We start from the raw sequence: 23,421 nt of genomic DNA, 5'->3' as shown, positions 1-23,421 counted from the left end.
CGCTACTAGAAGCTCGTTACATGGCACGTAAACAGCGTCCTCGGTAAGGATCATGGCCCGGGGCCCGGGGAAGGGCTCTGCCCCCCCCCCCCCCCCCCCCACTCTTTCCCCCCGGATTTCACCAGGGGGGGGGGGGGGGGGGGGGGCACGAGCCCCCAATGCCCCCCCGTAGTCTACGCCTATGGTTGTGGGTAATGGAGTGCATGTACGGAATTACCACTTGTCTAACTGTGCTTTCTCCCCGAAGTTGCCTTTGTATGCCTTTTATCTTCTTGATTAGGCTTTCTGCCACCTCTACCAGAACACTTGGAGGGAAACCAGCCCTCTGGAAGCGCGCTGCCTGTTTCTTGAAGCTTTCTTGCGCAGTGTGCGCAAATGATTTTTTTTATATATTTTTTTTTATTTGATAGATGCCTCGAGACATATTGAAGCAATCCCTCGTTTGACAACCTTAGAATCGGCTGAGCTGTATGGCAGACTGCCCTTCTTGGAGCGCGGCTCGTACGTCCAGGATATGTGATCCCCCCTGAGGCTCAGTCTAAGATTTAAAAACTGCAACTCGCCATTTTTTGCTTCTTCATGCGTGAACTTTAGACCTTCACCACAAGACTTAAACATATCTGGTATGGTATTAATTGGATTTCACCGCTAGCATCTGTAGTCGTCTTGCTAAGAACAAGAAAGTCATCCACATATCTGAAGACTTTAAAAGTTCCCTGTTCTCGTAGTTTGTCATTGATGTTTCTTCCGCACGTACTTAGAAAAATATTGCACAGTATGGGTGCCATGCGCGAGCCGATGCAAATTCCCTTCTTTTGCGCGAACAGTTCCCCTTCAAAAGACACGAAAGTATTCTTTAAGTAAAAGGCTAAAAGCTCCAGGAAGTGATCCACGCTAATGCCACACAGAAATAAACAGAGGTTCGTGCTTAACAGAATAAAAAAGGTCTTCTACGTCCACCGAGAATGCAGTTCGCATGCTGTGGTTCCCTTCTCTATGGAGCTTGATGCTTGGACCCCAGTGAGCAACAGCGCCATCATGTTCCTGGGGCTGCTTCATGCACCGATAAAACGGCGTGCCAGATCCCCATGGCCCGCTGCTGACCCGCCCAACCCACCTCCACGAAATCTGGACTTCTGGGAATCGGACTGCCATCCTTCCCACTACCGATAACCCGTGTCGTCGTCATCATGCATGTATGTACTCATCACATTATCATGTTCACTATACGCGGCACCGCGGGCCTCCATGGTACGGGCTGCTGCCTTTTCGTGGTGCCGCGGTTCTCCAGAGCCAAATAAATAAAGACTAAAGACAAAAATGCTTTGCTGACCAACAGCCGGTAGCGCCTTACAGGAAAGAACAATAGGGTTTCCTCGTTTAGAGGATACAAATTCCAAAACTACACCATACGAGTGGCGCACATCACTGAAATAACACACGCAATACAGGAAATAGCAGATTGTCTCTTGAACGCAAAACGCCAAATTACACATAGCTGGGGAGTTTTTTTGTTTCTAAAAGCCAAATTCAGAAACCAAAACCAAACTGATGTTTCCTGAAACTCGCGGGATATCGTGTGCATTGTTTCGAAAAAGTATCAAACGCAGATACCACGCAGCACGTTTGACGTTTGACACCTCGAGACACTGGCTTGCACTGGCGCACCGACCGCCGGCGTAGCGTAGCGCGCGTAGTCGTGAAATGTCTGCGACTGATGATGATAATAGCTTACTTGCCCCTCCCCCCCCCCCCCCAAAAAAAAAAAAAAATAAATAAATAAAGGCGGCGCGGCGTAGAGAATTTTGGAGATGACACCGCCGCGGCCGCCACTAACATCCCGATGCGCATGCGCGTCAACTGAAGCGGACTTCCCCTCCGTCATGGCTGGATTCGGCACTGCAGGCGTCCTGTCTAATGCAAATGAGCGGAGTAAAATGTATTCCCCCCAGTAAAGTATTTGGTGTAGTACTGACCAAAATAAAATTCCAAACTGGCTCGCAGTCGCTCGCGCAAAGTACGACTCAGAAAAGGCGACTCTTGTACGCAACTGGATATAAAAATCGAAGTTAGAAAGTAACGTCGTAAAAAGAAGAACCAAACTTCTACTTTACCTTTTTTTTTTTTATCATGCCGCAGCTATCCTGCAGCTTCAATGCCTCTGTCCGAACCAGCAATATTTACAACCGCCCAAACGCAGGTCGCGTGCGATCAGCCAGAAAATAGAAAAGCCTTCGAGTAGTGTCCTCCCACGCGACTCTTTGTTACAGCTCGATCATTGTTTCTTCTGCTCATGGCCCAGGGGCACTTGGATGGATCCACACTGTCGCAGACAGACTTCTAGGCACCCTACCTCCGCGAAGCTACAGGTGCCACCCGCACAGCGCAGAGGCCCGTCATCAACCTGGCGTCTTCCCTCCGCACGCGCTCAGCAGCACGGGTCACGCCGCACACGAATCTACACTCCACACCAAAGAGCAAACGCGAGCGAAACAGTTTCCACGAACCACGTTTCATAGAAAAAAAAAAGAAAAAACGTGGCGGAGTACGCGGACCGGCTCGCACCGCTCGGATAACTCGGAGGTCATGCTCGCACAATCGTAGTTGAGCTAGCGAATTCTAGATGGTGCGAAAGAGCCGCCCCATCTTGCGCGCCATCTGTATTCGCGAGAGGGGAAAAAAAAAAGTCGTGGTCCACATGCTAGCTGCCACGAGGATTTCTTTCTTCCTGTTTTTGTCTGCTTGCAGTTAAGGAATGCCTGTCGCTGTTTCGCTGTTCTTCATTATTTTTTGCTGCTTTCGGTATTTCTCATAACTATGCTGTACTTAAAACAAAACGTGACGGCCCTTTTGTGAGTCGAGCCGCTGTCACGCATAATACGGAGGTTCGTATAATAAATCTACAGCGAAGTACTACGCAAAGGTGCTGGGAGCAGTTTTCTCCTGCCAGAATGACAGGGGATTGTTACCGTGTTTTAGAGCGCAGCTCTTAGGCGCCTGTTTCCGTCTTGAGCGGCGTCGCCGTGGGCGTCATCGCGCGTTGGACTAGGGGACGTTTCCCACAATGACGTCACACGTGACGTCACCGCGCGTTCCATTATGGGTTAAATTTCCCCTCTAAATTTAACGGAAAAATTTCCTCGCTAAATTTAGCAGAAAGATTTCCCCCTAAATTTAGCGGAAAAAATTCCCCGCTAAATCTAGCGCAATAATCCCCCCCAAAAAAAATTTAGCAGAAAAAGTTCCCCGTTAAATTTAGCCCAAAAATTTCTCTGTTAAATTTAGCGGGAAAAAAATTCCCACTAAATATAGCGGAAAAAATTCCCAGTTAAATTTAGCGGAAAAATTCCTCTCTAAATTTAGCGAAAAAAATTCCCCGCTGAATTCAGTAGAAAAATTTCCCCCCGACATTTAATGGAAAAAGTTCCCCGCTAAATTTAGCGGAAAGCCCTGCTTAATTTAGCGCAAAAATATTCCCCACTAAATTTAGCGGAAACAATTCCCCGCTAAATTTAGCGGAAACAATTTCCTGCTAAATTTAGCGGGAAAAATTCCCCACTAAATATAGCAGAAAAATTTCCCGATCAATTTAGTGGAAAATTTTCCCGCTAAATTTAACGCAAAGTTCCCCCTAAATTTAGCGCAAAAAATTCCCCCCTATATTTAGCGCAAAAAATTCCCCTCTAAATTTAGTGGAAAAAGTTCCCCGCTAAATTTAGCGGAAAATTTTCCCTACTAAATATTGCGGAAAAAATGCTCCACTAAATTTAGCAGAAAAAATTTCCCACCAAATTGAGCGAAAAAATTTCCCCGCGAAATTTAGCGGAAAATTTCCCTCTATATTTGAGAAGAAATTTCCCCGCTAAGTTTAGCGTAAGAAAATTCCCTGCTAAATTTAGCCGAAAAATTTCACCTCTAAATTTCGCGGAAAAAAACTCCGCGCTAAATTTAGCAGAAAAAAATTGCCCACTAAATTTAGCGGGAAAAATTCCCCGCTAAATTTAGCGAACGCCGGAAAAAATTCCCACTAAATATAGTGGAAAATATTTCCCGCTAAATTTAGCGGAAACAATAGGGAGTTTTCGTAGATCGTTTTCGCCGTCCCGCAAGGCCCTCCGCAACCCGCTACGATAGCGGGAACTCCACAGTCAAGGCTATCGGCGCGCAGGCGCAGTAGCAACTTCTTCGTTGCGGAACGCTTAGCGGAGGGGGGCAGCGCGGTCTACGAAAACTCCCTAATAGAGAGTTTTCGTAGACCGCGTTGCCCCCTCCGCTAAGCGTTCCGCAACGAAGTTGCTACTGCGCCTGCGCGCCGATAGCCTTGACTGCGGAGTTCTTGCTATCGTAGCGGGTTGCGGAGGGCCTTGCGGGACGGCGATAACGATCTACGAAAACTCCCTATTGCCCCGCGATATTTAGCGGAAAACTTTCTCACTATATTTAGCGAAAAGATTTCCCCGCTATATTTAGCGGGAAAAAACTCCCCGGTAATTTTAGGTAAAAAATTTCCCCCGCTAAATTTCGCCGAAAAAATTCCCCGCTAAATTTAGCGGAAAAAGTTTCCTGTTAAATTTAGCGGAAAAATATTCTGCGCTAAATTTAGCGGAAAAGTTTCCCACTAAATTTAGCGGAAGAAAATTCCCCGCTAAATTTAGCAGAAAGATTTCCCCGCTAAATTTAGTGGAAAAAATTCCCCGCTAAACATAGCGAAAATATTTCCCCGCTAAATATAGCGAATATATTTCCCCGTTAAATTTAGCAGGATTTTTCCTGCTAAGTTTAGCGAGCAATTCAGCGAACATTTTCCGCTAAGTGTGTGTGTGTGTGGGGGGGGGGGGGGGGGGGGGGGGAGCAGGAGAGGAGGAGGGAAGGGTGCGGATGAGGAGGAGGAACATACCCTCCTCTAAGTGCCTTTTCCCTCTTGAAGAGCTGCGCTCTAATTCGGCGTTACTGGAGATTGTAAACGTCTTTCTTTTTTTTTTTTTTTTTCATGAAGAGTAACCTAAACGTAACTGCATATAACGCTCTGTTCCGTTAAATGTAGAGTCTACGCATCGCGATCCTTGACGTAAACAAACCATCAACGAAAATGTTTTTCTTTTTTTAATTGAAGCGCTATTATCGGAATTATTCGTTGGGTGGCAATTCCTTACTGGGTCCCTAGCCTAAGCAATAAAATTTGATTGAGCAAGTGCAGATATTTTGCGATGTGCCAAACTAGCTAACAAATTAATTAGCTAACTTTTTCCGATATTTATGTACTTATCTATTTATTTATTCATTTATATTTATTTATACATACTGCCAGCCGTGAGGCCAGGGCAGGAGTGGTACATTTTAAACACAGAGAGGCAAGTAATTTATACACACTGAAAGTTTACCAACTCTTTTGTAAACAAAATCACATCAGTACAGTTGACTATACATTCAGGAAGGGTATTTCAAAGATCTATACATGTCACAAAAAAAAAAGTTTTTCAATTTATCTGTTGTGTACCAATGCGGTTTGACATGGTGATTGTGTTGTGTTCTCGTCGGCATAGTTTCAGATAGGGAAACATATATTGAAGCATCTATTCTGTAGTGCCCATGGGTTATTTGAAAGAAGAGTTTCATTCCACTAATTTTTATTCTGGTTTTTATGCTGGTTTAATTTGCTCAAACCCTCCAATTTATAACTTGTGGAGCATGTTAAAGCCTGTCCAAACAAGACACTACAAAAATCGTCAGGCGATTTTTCAACGGTCCGCTTCCGGCTGTTTTGTTTGTTTTTTTCCCAGGAAAAAGGGGGAGGGGGGGGGGGGTTCCCGTCAAATCTCGCCCGTGCCCTCCACGGCGGCCTTGATCTGCTCGACACGTGGGTCCGGAGAGCCACTCACACGCTCTGTTGGGTGTCGGTCAATCGCTCAAGGCCTCCGCTGTTTTTCAAGTTACGAAAACGGGAAAGGGAATGACACGAAGGTGTCATTCCCTTTTCCTGCGGGAAGCGAAACGCACGCTCCGAAGCAGGAGTCTCCGAAATCCATCCGAAGCCGGACGGACCTCTTTGGCCTTCATGCCTGGGCGACGGCGGTAAGGAGTTCAAAGAGTCGCGGGAAAACACCCGGATGGCAGGTGGCGTGTGACGTCAAATCTGACGAGCACTGACGTCAAAGAACACTGGAGGAGGCGAGGAGAAAAGTTGTGATGTTGGCTTGCCCACAAAAATCGTCAAGCGACACGACTCCTGCAAAAATCGTCAAAATTGAAGCGTCCGCTTCAATATTGTAGGAGTCCTGTCGCTTGACGATTTTTGTAGAGTCCTGATTGGACAGGCCTTTAAGAAACATCCCGTCGTGAGGGTAGCCTTCGTGTGTCTAATATATTCAAAACTCCAAGAAAACACGCGAGATTAAAAAAAAAAAAAAGAAAATCCCAACTGACTACCGTTACTTACTTCAAATGTCTTTATTATGTATAAAAGATTACAAAAGGACAGAGACTTCGCCTTCGAATCCTTTTGGTCAAGAAAGAAGACGATGAAGTTGAGTTAGATGTGTAAGCTTGGCTTCTTTTACGAAGGGTAGAAGGGAGTCAAGTCGTGTTGGGGTAAGCCGTCCGGTTTCCTGCAGTCGTCCCAGCATGTGGGTCTGCTGGCTCACGAGTCCTCGCACATCGGTGCGGTGTGTTGGCACCCCCAGAAGAGGTGTTTCGCAGATGCCGGGACTTTGCAGTGTCTGCAGTTCCCCTCCTCTGGGCTCTCGGGTTGTTCGTCCGGTGGAGGGAGAGCGGGTTGTTGGTTTGCTTGTTTTTCTCTTCGTTGTCCTTCTTGTAAGAGGCGAGGGGTGCTACTTCAGTTGGAACCGTTGCTGTCCCGGTTCGTAGTCCCCTACTTCATATCATGTCTCATCCTGGAGTAAGCTCCTTCTGAGAGGGTGTGTGTGTGTCAAATGGAATCTTGTCCGCAAGTTCTTTATAGAGCGCCCGTTTCCGACTTGAGCGGCGTTACCGTCGCCGTCGGGACGTGTCGCATAATGCGACGTTTCCCATATTGCAATGCGCGGGCAGTGCAGGAGGAGGAGAGGAGGAGGGGAGATGTCAGCTACCCGTTGTGCAGGCAAGTGATATCACCATTCGTAAATCACAAGGAGGCACGTATGAAAACGTGGTGTTCTCCTTATCCAAGTAGCCATCTACATGGGTAAGGGTTTGTTTTGTACCTTTCGACCTTTGTGGCACGTCAAACGAAGTTGGTAAATTGTGTGCCGCCAAGGTCGACAATGGCTTGCTCGTGGTAGCTCTGTGCCTCTCGCCTACAGCACTGACCAAATATTTCGTGCAAGACGAAGAACTTCATAGCAGTCATGCAGGAAAACATTCCATTAACCCCGAGGGATATGCACTCGCTGTTCTTCTGTGCCATGTCGGGGGAGCACGCTCAAGACTAAAGCTGAGGAAATCAAAAACGCCGAGCAGTCTTCGACAGAGCCGACAGCAAGTGGAATGACATCGAGAGTATCACGTGCTTCGTCAAAGTGTTGTCTTAACGCTGCCTCGTTCTCCCGCCTTGCTCCTGCTGTCCAGTTTCCTCCTGGCAGCGGCAGGACAGAGTGGAGCTTCCAAATGTGAGAACTCTATTTCCCTTTTCCAGACAAGCGGTGAGGGAGAATACCGCAATTTTTCTCTCTCTCTCTCTCCAAATATATATATATATATTAACAGAAATATTTGCCCTTAATGGAGTTGGTCGAGGAGGTCGCCAAAAAAGTGAGTTTGAAACGTTTCGGGCCTGGTAGGCTCTTCGTCAGTCAAAGTAAGAACACTTCGTTCTCCTTTTCTTTCAATCAAAGAGAAAACGGCCGGAAAAAAGAAGAAGTTAATTCGAAAAATGCTTACCGTTTAGCGGGTATCTACTCAACTAAATTCTCGCTTAAAAGTTTAATATATCTCGATACCAAAGCAGCAAATACTATGGAAATAATTAAATATAATATTATTACTGCCATTCTTATCACAAAACCAGTTTTTGGGACATGTGGTTGGACATAAGCCAACTATACCTGGTGTCATGTGAAGCCAATGAGAGGCCGAATGTTAAGCGTTTGCTCGTGTCGCATTAAACGATGAAGCGAGAAAAAAAAAGCAGTGCGGCACCGATTAGAAGATCTCAATAGACCGATCTCACCAGCTAGTTTGAGTACGCCACCGCTGCCGATATGCATCGTGGGAGCTGTAGTCTTTCTGCACGCGCGACAACCCTGCTGGAGGTCTGCGCGAGCTGACCACGAGGCAGCATGAGCTCTCTCGTGAACTGGCGTCTGCCTCCTACGAACTACAGTTATGGCGGCGTCAGGCATGCGTGCAACGCTTGGTGAGATCGGTCTATTAAATGTCCATAAAAAAAGGCGGCAATGATCCTTTCGAACTGTTAAGACCCTTCGGTTCTAAAGTATTAAATTTATAAATAAATTCAGATTCTTTATTTTTTCGATCTCTGGTGGTCCGAAAGCCACCCTGGCGTATAATAGAATTAAAATCAGAAAGTCCGTAATGTCCTGCGGAGTTTAAGTGACGAGAAAATGATCCGGCAACGTGTTTACGTATATGACTTTTATGTAGATTCATGCGTTTTCTTATGCTTGTTTTAGTTTCTCCTGTGTATTGAATTTGGCATTTTTTGCATTGAATCAAATAAATAACATTTTCCGAATTGCAGTCAAAAGTACCATTTATTTTCCAGTTAAAGTTATTTGCTGTGCTACGAATAGAGTTAGCTATAATTATGTCCCCACATAAACTGCATTGGTTATGATTGCACTTGATGCAACCAATAGGGACCAGGCTACGTCCGATGGAGTTTCGGGACTGTTTAAAGAAATCTAATAAATTACGTGGTCTCTTGAACGCTATACCAGGGGGTCGAGGGATAACTGCCTTTAAAGCTGTGTCCATGTGTAAAAAATTCATGTGTCGTCTAAGAATATTGTTTATGTTTGGAAGTTTTGACTGGTAAGGTAAGATTAGTCGTAATTCATGGTTATTTCTTTTCGGCCGCTCTACTAAACACGCGTTCCGAGAGATCGCTCGACTTTTTGATATAGAATTATTTATTAGCGGTAAGGGGTATCCACGGTTAATGAAATCCTCTCCTAGTGCTCTAGCTTTTATATCAAAATCCTTATCTTCTGAACATAAGCGTCTTAAGCGTAGCATTTGACTGTATGGTATACCTTTTTTGTTTTGTATTGGATGACAGCTTTCATAATGTAGAAATTGACGTCTATCTGTAGGTTTTCGATATAAGGTTGTTTTCAAACCATTTTCAGTAAGTCTTACCTTAATATCTAGAAACTCTATTTCTGTATCTGAGTATTTATACCTAAATTTAATATGTGGATTAAAATTGTTTGCCAAATTAATAAATTCAAAGAGCTTATCTTGTCCATTATTCCAAATTATAAATGTGTCGTCTAGGAAACGTTTATAAAAAAGGGGTTTATGCGGGAATGAGTTAAGTAGCCGCTCCTCTAAAGACATCATATATATATTTGCATAGGAGGGAGAGAAGCGAGATCCCATTGCTGCGCCATGTATTTGTAAATAGTGCTCATTCATAAATGTAAAGTTATTAAGCTCTCAAGCTAAGTGCATAAAAATATTTAAGACGCTTTTACTAACAGTGAGGTCGTTCTCATTAACAATATTAAGAACTGCTTGAATACCTTCATCATGCGGTATATTAGTGTAAAGAGACACTACGTCCATTGTGACAAGCAACGTACTATCAGTCCTAAAATCTATTTGGATATCATTAATCAAATTGAGAAAATGAGAGGAGTCTTTTACGTAGGACGGGGCACCGGCTGCAGTACTTTTAATTTGTTCGTCAATAAAGGCGGAAATATTCTCTGTATTAGTACCTATTCCCGAACTAATTGGTCTACCTGGGTGACTTTGCTTATGTACTTTCATTAGCATATAGAACTGTCCTGGTCTCGGATTTTCCTGAATGAGATACGTAGAAATGTTTTTCTCTATTTTCTTATTATCTACTAGGTACTTTAATTGGTTTTTTATTGTCTCTCGAAACTTAAGTGTTAGATCATAGTCTAGTTTTTTATAGAACTTAGTGTCGTTCAGTTGTTTAATTGCTTCCGATACATAGTCGGCTGAGTTAACTATGTATATACCTCCCCCTTTGTCAGCCTGGCTTATTATGATATCTCTGTTATCCGTGAGGTTTTTTAAGCATTGTCTATCCTTATAAGTAAAATTATTATTAAGTGGTCTGCCTTTTTTATACGCTGATAAAACATCTTTCTGGACCGCCTCTATGTATCTTATGACATTAACATTTTGTTTATTCAACGGCGGAATCCAATAGGATTTGTGTTTATATAAAGGCTCTTGATAAGGAGCTCCTTTGAAAAAAACTTTACAGTGCAATTGCCGTTCAAATTCATTTAAACCTTTGTGCAAGTCCAAATCATCACTATTGCTGCGAGGAGTGGGGCAAAACTTTAATCCCTTCTTGAGAACTATCTCTTCGTGTTTAGAAATTACATAGGAAAAATAATTGAATATTTCGGACTTTTCTCCACCCAAATCTGTAGAATGTTCTGAGTTGCATGTATTAGTATGCTCTGTTCTATTAATTAGGCGTTCAAAGAAGTTTTTCCATTTTTTCTATTAGGGGCGAGAAAAAATCCAAGAGTACATTATCTCTAAGTGCCTTACGTCGTTTAGTATTAATTACTTCTCGCTCCTTTTTATGTATGTAATGCTGCAATTCTTTTAATATTATTAAAGGTAAACCAGGGGAAGTTTTTAAAATAATGTCGATCTGAGACTCTAAAGCACGAATCTTGTCACGGGTGGTGACCAAAAACAATGAATAAACAAGAAGAAATAAACGTTTAATGTGGCGAACTTGTGCCAAAAATAAAAGGGTACAAAAGGTAATAACAGAGCGTCGCGGGCGTCGAAGTCGGCGTGACAGCAGAGTTGAACGCTGGGGCGAGACTGAATGCAGATCGCCACGCGGAGCCCCTTATGTACACGTGTGGGCTTGTGGAATAATCGGCGTAGAGGGTTCGGCGTGTAGAACATTCCGACCTCGAACAAGCAACATGGTTCTCGAATTTACCAGAACATTACTTTACAGAATCAACAAAAATGTGCCCCCGCGGCCAGGAATCGAACCCTGGCTTTCAGCGTGGAAAGCAAGCGCGATAATCGTTAGGCCACGCGCGCGCTGCCTACTTGGCCAGCTGCGCGCGCGGCATTACTCCCCCCTTTAAAAAAGTGCATCGTCCCGATGCAACTCCAAAAACAAAACAAAGCAAATAAAAAGGACGGTAAACTAAAGAGTCATTTGCAACACATAAGGTCTACAGTCCTATCGAGCGTCAGTCGCACGACGTGGACGACTTCCGGTCGTGGAGGACGGCGTGAGGAAGTCCGTGTTCCGTCGGGCGTCACCTCGTAGTTCAGATCCCCGAGTCGACGAAGCACTTTGTAGGGTCCGAAGTAGAGATTCAGGAGTTTCTCGCTAAGACCACGGCGGCGGATCGGTGTCCACACCCACACCCTCTCTCCGGGCTGGAAGTGGACGTACCGACGACGAAGGTTGTAGCGGCCAGTGTCGACACGTTGTTGAACCTTAATCCGGAGTCTGGCGAGCTGACGGACTTCTTCTGCCCATTGGGCAACCACCTGGGCGTCGTCGCTTGCGTCGACTGCCGGTTCGTGGGGTAACATAGCGTCCAGCATTATCGTTACCTTGCGCCGATGCACCAGTTGAAAGGGTGTCACTCCGGTGGTCTCTTGAACGGCCGTGTTATAGGCAAATGCGGCGTACGGCAACACCTCGTCCCATGTCTTGTGCTCCACGTCGACGTACTTGGAGATCATGTCGGAGATGGCCTTGTTGAGTCTCTCCGTTAGCCCGTTGGTCTGCGGGTGGTACGCCGTGGTGCGACGATGGCTGGTGTAGCTGAGACGAAGGACTTCCTGCGTCAGCTGGGCCATGAATGATGATCCACGGTCTGAGATCAGTACTTTGGGAGCGCCGTGCCGGAGGACGATGGAAACGATGAAAAATTTCGCGACTTCAACAGCCGTTCCTGATGGAAGGGCTTTTGTCTCGGCGTACCGCGTGAGATAATCGGTTGCGACGATGATCCATCGGTTTCCTTGCGTCGACGGTGGGAAAGGTTCGAGTAAATCCATACCGATTTGCTGGAATGGGGCAGATGATGGCGCAATAGGCTGAAGAAGCCCTGCCGGTCTCGTCGGTGGCTTCTTCCGTCGTTGACACTCGTGGCAAGATCGGGTGTAGTGGTGCACTGTCTTCGCAAGCTTGGGCCAGTAGTACTTTTCGCGTATCCTGGCAAGAGTCCTGCTGTAACCAAGGTGTCCCGCCGTCGGGTCATCGTGGCAGGCTTGAAAAATTTCTTCTTGAAGACTGGAAGGGACCACCAACAGCCACGCCGTGCTGTTGTCGCTGAAGTTCTTCTTGTAGAGCACACTTTGTCGGATAGAGAAGGTTGGCAGTGTTCGTACAAAACCGCGCGGAACGGCGCTTCCTTGTCCCTCTAGGTGCTCGATGAGTGCTCGCAGCTCAGGGTCGTCTCGCTGGAGTGCTGCCATGTCGCTGACATCCAGAGCGCCGAGGAAACCCACATCGTCGTCCTCTTTGGTGCAGGAAGGACCGGCCTCGACTGGGGCCCTCGACAGGCAGTCGGCATCATTGTGCTTCCGGCCGGACTTGTTCACCACGGTCATGTCGAACTCCTGCAATCGTAGGCTCCACCGAGCGAGGCGTCCGGAGGGGTCCTTCAGATTCGCCAGCGAGCAGAGCGAGTGGTGGTCTGTGACCACGCGAAAAGGACTTCCGTACAAATATGGGCGAAACTTTGTTATTGCCCAGACGACAGCGAGGCACTCCTTTTCGGTCGTTGAATAGTTCGTCTCCGCGTTAGACAGCGTCCGACCTGCGTATGCGATAACTCGCTCTGCACCGTCCCGCACTTGGACTAGTACCGCACCCAGTCCGGTGTTACTGGCGTCGGTGTGGATCTCGGTTTCAGCAAACTGGTCGAAATGGCCAAGAATCGGGGGCGTCTGGAGTCTTCGTTTGAGCTCGTCAAATGACCTTTGGTGTTCTTCTGTCCACTCGAACTCTACGGCGTCCTTCGTGAGGTGTGTCAGCGGTGTGGATAGTTTGGCGAAGTCTCGAACAAAGCGCCTGTAGTAGGCACAGAGTCCGAGAAATCTTCTTACTGTCTTTTTGTCACACGGCGGCGCAAATGCAGCTACGGTGCGGGTCTTCTCGGGGTCAGGTAGAACACCTTTGTTGTTCACGACGTGGCCGAGGAACTTTAGTTCCCCATAGGCGAACCGACACTTTGTTGGCTTGAGTGACAGGCCGGCGTTCTTGATGGCTTGAAGCACGGTTCGAAGTCGTCTGAGGTGTTCGTCGAAATCTCGTGAGAATACTACGACATCGTCGAGGTAGACGAGGCAGCTCTGCCATTTCAGACCTGCCAGCACGGTGTCCATGACACGCTGGAAGGTGGCTGGCGCAGTACAAAGCCCGAACGGCATCACTTTGAATTCGTACAGTCCGTCGGGAGTGACGAAGGCAGTTTTCTCCCGGTCGCGTTCGTCGACGTCAATCTGCCAGTAGCCACTCTTCAGATCCATCGACGAAAAATATCGGGAGTGGTGCAGTCGGTCTAACGTATTGTCGATGCGGGGGAGCGGATAGACGTCCTTCTTCGTCACAGTGTTCAGTCGACGATAGTTCACGCAGAACCGCAGGGTCCCATCCTTCTTCTTTACAAGGACGACTGGGGACGCCCATGGACTTCTTGAGGGTTGAATGATGTCGTCGTCGAGCATCTCCTAGACTTGATCTTTAATCACTTTCCTTTCCTTTAAGGAGACTCGATACGGCGACTCGTGGACAGGGAGTGCGTCGTCGTCAGTAATAATGCGATGTTTCGCCATTGGTGTTTGGCGAACTTTCGATGTCATGGCAAAACAGTCACTGTATTCGGCGAGGAGGTCAACCAGTTGCCGGCGCTTCGGAGCTGGGAGCTCGGGGTCGATGTCGAACGGCGGCGGCGTCGTCGTGCTCTTCTGCTGTGGAGACGAGGTTTCCTCGGAGATTGCGGTGACCACGGCTGGCGCCTGAAGCTCCTCGATGTGGCCCATGGTGGTACCCTTCGTTAGGTGCTGCGGCTCCTCTCGAAAGTTCGTCACAAGAACAGTTGTACGTCTTTCTTGGAGATCCGTCACGCCTCTTGCGACACCAATTCCTTTTTCGAGGAGCAGTTGGACGCTGCCTTCCAGAAGAGCTTCACCGTGCATGGCTGCGTCGGTTATAACGGTGACGAAAACACTCGACCGCGGCGGTAGGTTCACATGGTCGGCGATAACTCGGATCGCGGTTGACGTCGTGTTGATCTCCACCGGCGGCACGACGGGCTTTCGAAGCGTCAACTGGTTTGCAGCGAGGTCGATGACGGCGCCATACTCGCAGAGAAAGTCCATTCCGAGGATAACGTCCCTCGAACAGTCTTGCAGAACGACGAACTTCACAGGGCACGTCTCACCGTGGATCTCGACGCGAGCAGTGTACCTCCCGACTGGTGTGATGAGGTGCCCTCCGGCGGTTCGTATTTGAGGTCCATCCCTCGGCGTCGTGACTTTTCGAAGGTGGCGGGAGAGTCTACCACTCAAGACTGAGTAGTCTGCTCCGGTGTCCACGAGTGCCGATGCGTCGCGGCCGTCGATGATGACGTTTAGGTTGTTGGACACCGTTTCAGGAGCGTCGTTTCGGTCTCCGGTACCGTTCGAGTGGGGGCCCTCCGACGTTCGTGGAGGATCTTGGCGTCGGTCGTCTTCGGCAACTCCACCTCCAGGGGCTGCCGCGCCTAGTTTCCCCGGCGTGGAGCGAGGGGCGACAGGCTTTCACGTCGGGGTCGGTGCATCGGCGAAGCTGGACGTCGTGGTGAAGGCGACTGGAACTCTCGGCGGGACAAGGCTCGGGGGACTGAGGTCGTTGCAGATACTCGTCGATCTCCCGAGGGCGTTCACCTTACCGGGGGCGTGGGTCGTTTGGGTGGAATCCACGCAGCCCGAGTCGTCGGTATGGGCATCGGCGGTACACATGGTCAGCTTCCCCGCAGTGGTAACACAGCGGGCGTCGGTCGGCCGTCCTCCAGACGTCTGTCTTCCTCGGCGCAGGTCGGTCTGGGTGAACGTGCGCTTGATCTTCCTGTCGTCGGGGATACTGCGGCGTTGGGGCGTCTTTTCGGGGTGGCGCCGTGGCTTGGCGGGGAGCTTGCGGCGGTCGTCGGGCTATGGCAGCGTAGCTCAACGTCGGTTCCTCCGGCGCCACCGTGGTGACGGGAACCTCTGGTTGGAGCGCCCGTTGTACTTCCTTGCGCACAGCCTCGGCAATGGAGAGTGTCGCTGGACGACTTGCGGCTGGCAGCAACTGGCGGAGTTGCTCCCGGACGACCTCCCGGATAATTTCGCGGATGTCCGTACCAGGAGCGTTCTCGCCGCCAAGCAGGGCGGTTGCAGCGACACTTGGATGTCGCTGGTAGTGGGAAGCGCGCGCTTGGAGGGCGCGCTCGATGTTTGTCGCCTCGGTGACGAAGGCTTCGACGGTGCCCGGCGGGTTGCGCACGAGGCCTCCAAAGATGTCGTCTCTCACCCCGCGCATGAGGACCCGCAGCTTCTTGTCGTCTGTGGCTCGTGGGTCGACACGGGCGCTAAGGCGGAGGACATCTTCTACGAAGCTTGGGACTCTTTCGTCGGGGCCCTGCGTTCGAATTCGGAGGAGATCTTCTGCCTTCTCCCGTCGGTGTAGGGTGGCGAACGTCCGCTGCAACTCGGCCACACAGATGTCCCACGACGTAAGCGAAGCCTCGTGATTCTCGAACCAATGCCTCGCAGTACCCTCCAGCGAAAAGTAGAGGTTCTGGAGGCACTGCTCCGCAGTCCATCCGTTGTGGCGCGCCACACGCTCGTAGTGCTTGATCCAGTCTTCGACATCCTCGTGGATCTCGCCGTGGAAGGGAGTCGGCGTACGGGGAGCGGCGGGCAGGTAGACGACGGCAGGAGCGGCGGGGGTCGGCGACTGGTTGGCCATCGTCGGCTTCGTTGGCTGCTTGGTCCTGGGCTGCAGAAGTCCGAATTCCGGGTGTAGGCCTTGGGTGCGACGACTGAACCGGATCTCGGTAGTGCCTTCGTTGGTTCTTCGTGGGCTTGGCGTCGGACTTGCACTGCGGGCCCTCGGAGGGGTACGCGGCAGGGGCATGCATTACCCAGCACCTCCACCAAAATGTCACGGGTGGTGACCAAAAACAATAAATAAACAAGAAGAAATAAACGTTTAATGTGGCAAACTTGTGCCAAGAACAAGAGGGTACAAAAGGTAATAACAGAGCGTCGCGGGCGTCGAAGTCGGCGTGACAGCAGAGTCGAACGCTGGGGCGAGACTGAATGCAGATCGCCACGCGGAGCCCCTTATGTACACGTGTGGGCTTGTGGAATAATTGGCGTAGAAGGTTCGGCGTGTATAACATTCCGACCTCGAACAAGCAACATGGTTCTCGAATTTACCAGAACATTACTTTACAGAGTCAGCAAAAATGTGCCTCCGCGGCCAGGAATCGAACCTTGGCTTTCAGCGTGGAAAGCAACCGTTAGGCCACGCGCGCGCTGCCTACTTGGCCAGCTGCGCGCGCGGCAATATTTTCCATTGACTGCTGTATGGTAATGTCCAGTAAGGACATTCTAAAATTAAAAATAGCGCAATCCCATGTTTGTACATATACATGGGATAACTGTATGGTTGGAGCTGTATATGTGTTATAAAAACCTAACGGAATCTTTTTTTGTGTGCGGCAGTTTTGCACAAAAAGTTTATGAGATTCAAATCGAATTAATTTATCGAAACCAACGCGAAGATTAAAAAAGGGTTGGAGAAAAGCCTGTGGGAGTCAATTTGAATCCGACGAACGTCGGCGTTTACTTTGTAGAGCACGTCGAAAACGACCCGCTAAGGGATTTCTATTACGTGCGGAGCCATCCCTCACACTTTGCCGTGAAAGCTGCGGGAATGACACCGGCAACGATAATAGAACAGAATCTGAAGGCGTGCCCAAAGAAAGAGAAACAGCCCCGGAAACCTGCCCACTAAGTACCCTCCTCCCTCGGGCAACATCTTCAAATTCAGGGAACCTAGGTATAAAGGGACACTTGCACAGCGAGGGGGTAACTAAAAAATCTTTGAAATGGTTGGCCAATTCAGCTATACCCTCCCTACTTAGGTGTAACCCATCGAAAGACAAAAAACGATGAGAGGTTTCAAAAAAAGAACGGTGATTTAAGAATACTACATTTTCGTAAATAAAAGAGAACTCCCTCAGGGGGAAAAAAAAGTTTAATTCAAAGATTTTTTCGTTAATCCATCGTATGTAGCCAGGTCCACGGGGCCTAAAATTATCCTCCAACCGGGGAGGAACGCTAGAGATAATTATAGTCACGTCCGGTCGTTTTTGCCGAATGTGTAAAATAAGATTATTAAATAAAATGGCGCACTGGAAAGGCGGTAAACGGCAAATATCATTTGACCCGATTTATAAATTTTTTTTTTTTTTTTTTTCTATCGTAGACAGTCTTCCCCGTCACGTCAATTCTTGTCACGCCAATTCCGCCTTCGACGCCCGCGACGCTCCGTCGTTATCTTTCTTTTTCCTTTTACTTTTGGGCACAAGTTCGCCACATTAAACGTTCAGTTTACTCAGTCATTCGCCGCCTCATCACTTGTCATTCGTGACAATATATATATATTTATATATGGGTGATTTCATCTCAACTCAGACACGGATTTAGGGTCGAATTTTTAATTTTGACGAAAAAAAAACGTTTTGGGGCAATTCCTATAATAAAAAAAAAAAAGACGCAAACGGCAATTTCGTCGGATTTTTTGTTTTCAAGTTATGGACCGTTGAAGCGGCCAAGGTGGAAACTGACGTTTTTCCAGCTTATCAGGGGTGCCATATTTCACTTAGGGTTGTTCGTTTTCGGGTAAAACCCGATTTTACCCGCTTTTTACACCCCGAACATGTTTCAGGAAAATCGGGTTAAAACCCTTTTCTCCCTGAGTTCCAAAACCACATAACCAACCTATTAATTTTTACGCCGCACGGAGTTTGCGGTGCACACACGCTATCACCCTACCTCGGGACAACAGTGACCTGTAGCTCATTTCGCAAGCTGCGTGCGGCACTGTGGACGCTACACGGCTCTCAACCAACCGCCGAACGAGGGCGCCTAACTTACCGTGACATTTTTACGGAGGCCGGCAGAAGAAAAGCGACAATAGGCGTTGGGGCCTCGAAGGGACATTTCCGTACACTCGCTGTGCAGGTGGAACCGCCTCGGCAAGCCACGTAGCTTCGGCCCTGCTGCATGCACCTTGTGAAATGCACTGTCAATCCTCCTTCGACCGCTGTTAGGTGTCGACGCCCAGCAGGGTCTCTCGGGTAGCATGGTCATGTCGCTGGCCATGCTAGAAGGGGCAAACCCTTCCTTCCTCCTTCTCAAGAGATGGGGCAAATCCTCCCATGGAGAAGGGGAAAACCCTCCCCCTCCTCCTCAGGAGCTGCGCTCTAATTCGTAGTTACAGGGAGTTGTAAACGTCTTTCATTTTTCCTCTTGACTTTCTCAAGGTGTTTGAAGTCTTGCGTGCTTTGTTTCTGTGGGACGTCCGAGCAGCTGTTTGGCGCCGTCATTTCCAGGGTTTGAGAAATGAAGAGAGAGGATGTCCTCAGCCCTACGATGAGCTACGGCGTGCGCGGTGTCGCTTCCGGGTATGTTTTGGTGTCCCGGAATACATTTTACTATGGTGTAGCCTCGACGGTCCTTGGATTGGCTGTAGGATTTTTTTATTGTGGGCCTCCGTAGCTCTTCGTAAGCAGCTTTAGAGTTCGTGTATATGGTGCAGTTCTTGTTAGCCGTGGTAACCGCCAGGAGTATTGCTCGCATTTCGGCTTCCTTTGGTGAGAGATCCATGGGTGTATACTGCGTCTCAAGATTCTTCCGCTGGCTATGACGATTGCCGCCATCCCGGCTTTGTCGGGGGTGGCCGCCGCGTCTGAGTAGTAAATTACTGTGTTGTCCTTGCTAGTGGCTGTTTCTTCTAGGAGTTGCTTAGTGTGCGGTTGTTGTTTCCTCCCATGGTGGGTTAGCCGTTTCCAGGTCCGGAGATTCGTAGGGGACGCCCAGGTTCTCCAAGATCCTCCCTCCTGCGGACGTCGTAAGAAGTCTGGTAATCTGTCCTTCACAGTCCTCCCGTGCAATGACTGCTAGCTTATTGGTTCCTGCGATCTCTTCGAGCTGCGTCAGTCGGGTAGCTTTCGGTAGCCCTGTAATTAGCCTTCTTGCGTCGTTGTTTAGTGCTTCCAGTCCTTGCTTTTGTTTCTTGGTTAGTGTGAGGGAGTTCTATCCGTGCATGGCCCTGGAGACTAGTAAGGCTCGTATGAAGGTGCGCAGCGTGTGTTCTTGCGCTCCCCGTGATTTGGACGTGACCATCCTCTTGGTTCCAATGGTGTGTTTCCACTATACTCTGTCTCACCTTGTGTTGTACCGCAGGAAAGGCTACAAGCGCGAGCTTCTTGCTCTAGGGCACATCTCGGCGGCACAAGCTCTCGTGCACCAAGGGCAGCTGCCAACGCTATGAGCTCGCGCTTCTAGCCTTCGTTGCGGTAGAACATAAGGTGAAACGGAGTATAGGGAGTATTCACTGGCGGCCATATCTGTGTGCGCGAATTCTGAGCGTGTGCCGATGGCGAGCTTCCACAGTTCTTTTGCAACGTGCATTCCGCACCGTCGAGAGTGCCGCTCTTAGCAGCCTATTGATGTGAGCTCGTTCTGAGCATGCGCTCTAAACAGCACCCACAAACATGGCGTCCAGTGAATACTTCCTATAGGCTCTGATTTTCTTGTACCAGGTTATCGCCTTCCCATCTTACTGGGAGGTGACTCCGAGGGTTTCGACTTCTTTTGCTCTTTGTATGATCTGGCCGTTGGTGTCTAGTGATATTGCCCCGCGCACAGCTGACCAAGTAGGCAGCGCGCCCGTGGCCGAACGGTTATCGTGCTTGGCTTTTACGCAAAAAGCCGAGGTTCGATACCTGGCCGCGGATACACCTTTTTGTTATTTCTGTAAATTTCTCGTTCTAGTAAATTCGAGAACCCTGCTGCTTATTCGAGGTTAGAATGTTCTACGCGCCAAACCTTCTACACCGATTGTTCCAGAAGTCCACGCGTGTACGAGTAAATAAGAGGCTCCGCGTGGCGAGCTGGGCTCAGTCTCGCCCCAGCGCTCGAACCTGCTGTTCCGCCGACGTCTGCGCCACCAACCTCCATCTATTTTGTCGTGGGCACATGTTCGCTCCATTAAATGTCTAGTTTCTCCAGTTAACTCGCCGCCTCATTTGTCATTCTTGATATTGTGGTGGAGGTGCTGGGTAGCACCCTATGCCCAAGGTTACTCATTCGCTCCTGCGGAGCCGTCAACCAAGTTCGATTCCAAGCCCGGCGAGAAGACCCCTCTTTGAGGAACCTGAAACTCGGGCCAGCCGCCGCACCCAGGGACAGCCTCCTCAATTCGGTCTGCTGCTGAACAAGCCCAAGCTAAAGAAGACGACGACGGCCGACCAGTCGCAGACCCCGGCCGCTTCTACCATCGTTTACCTGCCCGTCGCACCACGGACGGCTGCTCCGTTCAACGGCGAACAATACGAAGACGTCGAAGACTGGATCGACCAGTACGAACGCGTTGCCCGCCACAATGGCCGGACCGACCAGCAGCGCCTGCACAATCTCTATTTCTCACTTGAAGGAACTGCAAGGCGCTGGTTCAAAAACCACGAAGCTTCCTTGACTTCGTGGGACCTTTGAAAGAACGAGCTGACGCGTACGTTCGGCAGTCAACACAGAAGAAAGAGGGCCGAATATCTGCTTCAATCAAGGACCCAGGGTCCCCATGAGAGCGTCGAGAGCCTCGTGGAAGACGTCCTGTACCTGAGCTCCCACGCCGACCCTCAGGAAACCAAGGAAAAGAAGATGCGTATTCTGATGCGTGGCGTGAAGGACGACATCTTCGGTGGAGTCGTACGCAACCCACCGACGACCGTTCAAGGAATCGTCATGCCATCTTTGCAAGGGCAACCCACTACCAGAGGTACCCCGGCGTAGCTGCCCCCTCGCCATTGGGATAGGACCATGGCTGCAGCCTGACTGGAATGCGGGAGATTATTCGCAACGTTGTACGGGAAGAGCTAAAGAAGCTGCTGCTCACTGCTAGATGCCCGGCCTCGCTCTCCATTGCCGAGGTGGTTCGGGAAGAAGTACAGCGAGTCTTCGAACCAAAGGCTCCAGACAGCGTGGCAGCCACTGAGGAGCCAACGTTGTCGTACGCCGCAATGGCCCGGCGGCCACCGCCACCGCGGCCTCGCCCATTTGTCGCTCCGCCTCAGCATCAGTCTCCAGCGCAGCAGTATGCCCGACGCCATGACAATCAAGTCACATACGCCCGCCAGGAGCCTCGTGCACCCCAGAAGACCGACGTGTGGCGAACGGCCGAGAGACGCCCTATCTGCTACCACTGTGGAGATGCCGGCCACGTCTAACGACGGTGCAGCTTCCGCCAGATGAGTCTGCGAGGGTTCGCACCGAAAGACCATCGGCCCCGCCTCGGTGAGCGGCCGAGAGACATCGAGGCGTACCTGCACTAATCGCCGTCCCCGATGCCGGCTCCACCCCACGGTTCTCGTTCGCCGTCGCCGCGACGTCCAGAGTCAACACTTCACCATTCCCACCTACAAAGCCTGTCCCCCATGCCACGCCGGGAAAACTAAGCGCGGCAACCCAGGGAGATGACGTTGTCGTTCACCGACGAAATCAAGATCCTTCCCAAACATTGGAGGGCTCCCACTCTAACGACGATACGTCACGGAAGAACCCTTCTGCGAGGGGGCCGATTAACCTCAACATAGTTAACAACTGCCACGACGCGACGGCACTCATCGACACCTTAGCAGAATACAGGGTTCGGAGCGGGAAGCCCTCTCGCCGCCTTCGGAAAGTTACGACACCGTGGGATGCCTCACAGATACGAACCGCTGGAGGACACCGCGTCACACCCGTCGGAAGATGCACCGCTCACGTCGAGATTCATGGCGAAACCTGTCCGGTGAAGTTCGTCGTTCTTCAGGACTGTGCGAGGGACGTTTTCCTTTTAATGAACGTCTTGTGCAAGTGCGGCGCTGTCGTTGATCTGGGAGCGAACAGGCTGACGTTACAAAAGCTTGTCCCACCACCGGAGAAATCTAAAACGACGTCATCCGTGGTCTGTGTCCTTGCAGACCATGCAAACCTGCCGCCGCGGTCAAGTGTTTTTGTACCTGTCGGGACCAACGAATCTCCCTGCGTCGAAGTTAGGCTCGAGGGCAGCGTCCAGTTGCTTCTAGAAAGAGGTCTCGGAGTCGCAAGGGGAGTAACAGAGCTTCGAGACGAGCACGCCACAATAATCGTTACAAACTTCCGACAAGCGTCAGAGCACCTTACTAAATGGGCCGCCGTGGGTCACATCGAGGAACTTCAGAACACAGCCGCCATCACTGCACTCTCGGAAGAATCGTCTTCATCGCAGCCCCAGAGAGCGCCACCCACGGAACTGGACATCGATCCGACGCTTCCTGCTACAGAATGACGACGCCCGCTTGACCACCTCGGCGAGTTCACCGAGTACTTCGCCACCTCCTCAAGGGTGCGACAAAACGACGGTAGCGAAGCACCGCGTTGTTACCGTTGACGACGCGCTCCCTGTACACCAGTCGCCGTACCAATTCTCCGTAAAAGAAAGGGAGGTAATCTAAGATCAAGTACAAGAAACGCTCGGTGACGACAGCATCCAGCCTTCGAATAGTCCGTGGCCGTCGCCAGTCGTCCTGGTAAAGAAGAAGGATGGGACACTGATGTTTTGTGTAGACTATCTCCGACTAAACGCCGTGACGAAGAATGACGTCTACCCGCTGCCCCGAGTGGACGACACTCTGGATCGGCTGCGTCACACCTGATATTTTTCGTCGATGGGCCTGAAGAGTGGCTATTGGTGTTGGTAGATCGAAGTCGACGAGCGAGACCTTCAGAAGATGGTCTTCGTCGCGCCCGACGGATTGTACGAGTTTAAAGTGATGCCTTTTGGACTTTGTACGGCACCCGCAACCTTTCAGCGTGTCATGGACAGAGTGCTAGCACGTCAGAAATGGCAGAGCCGCCTTGTCCACCTATACGACGTCGATCTTTATGAAGATATGGACGACTGGTTCAGCCAGCATGAGCGCGTCGCCC

The sequence above is a fragment of the Ixodes scapularis genome, unplaced genomic scaffold, assembly GCF_016920785.2.
Source record: "Ixodes scapularis isolate PalLabHiFi unplaced genomic scaffold, ASM1692078v2 PGA_scaffold2__306_contigs__length_199485367, whole genome shotgun sequence".
NCBI classification, from domain to species: Eukaryota; Metazoa; Arthropoda; class Arachnida; order Ixodida; family Ixodidae; genus Ixodes; species Ixodes scapularis.
Note: the sequence above shows the minus strand (reverse complement) of the source record.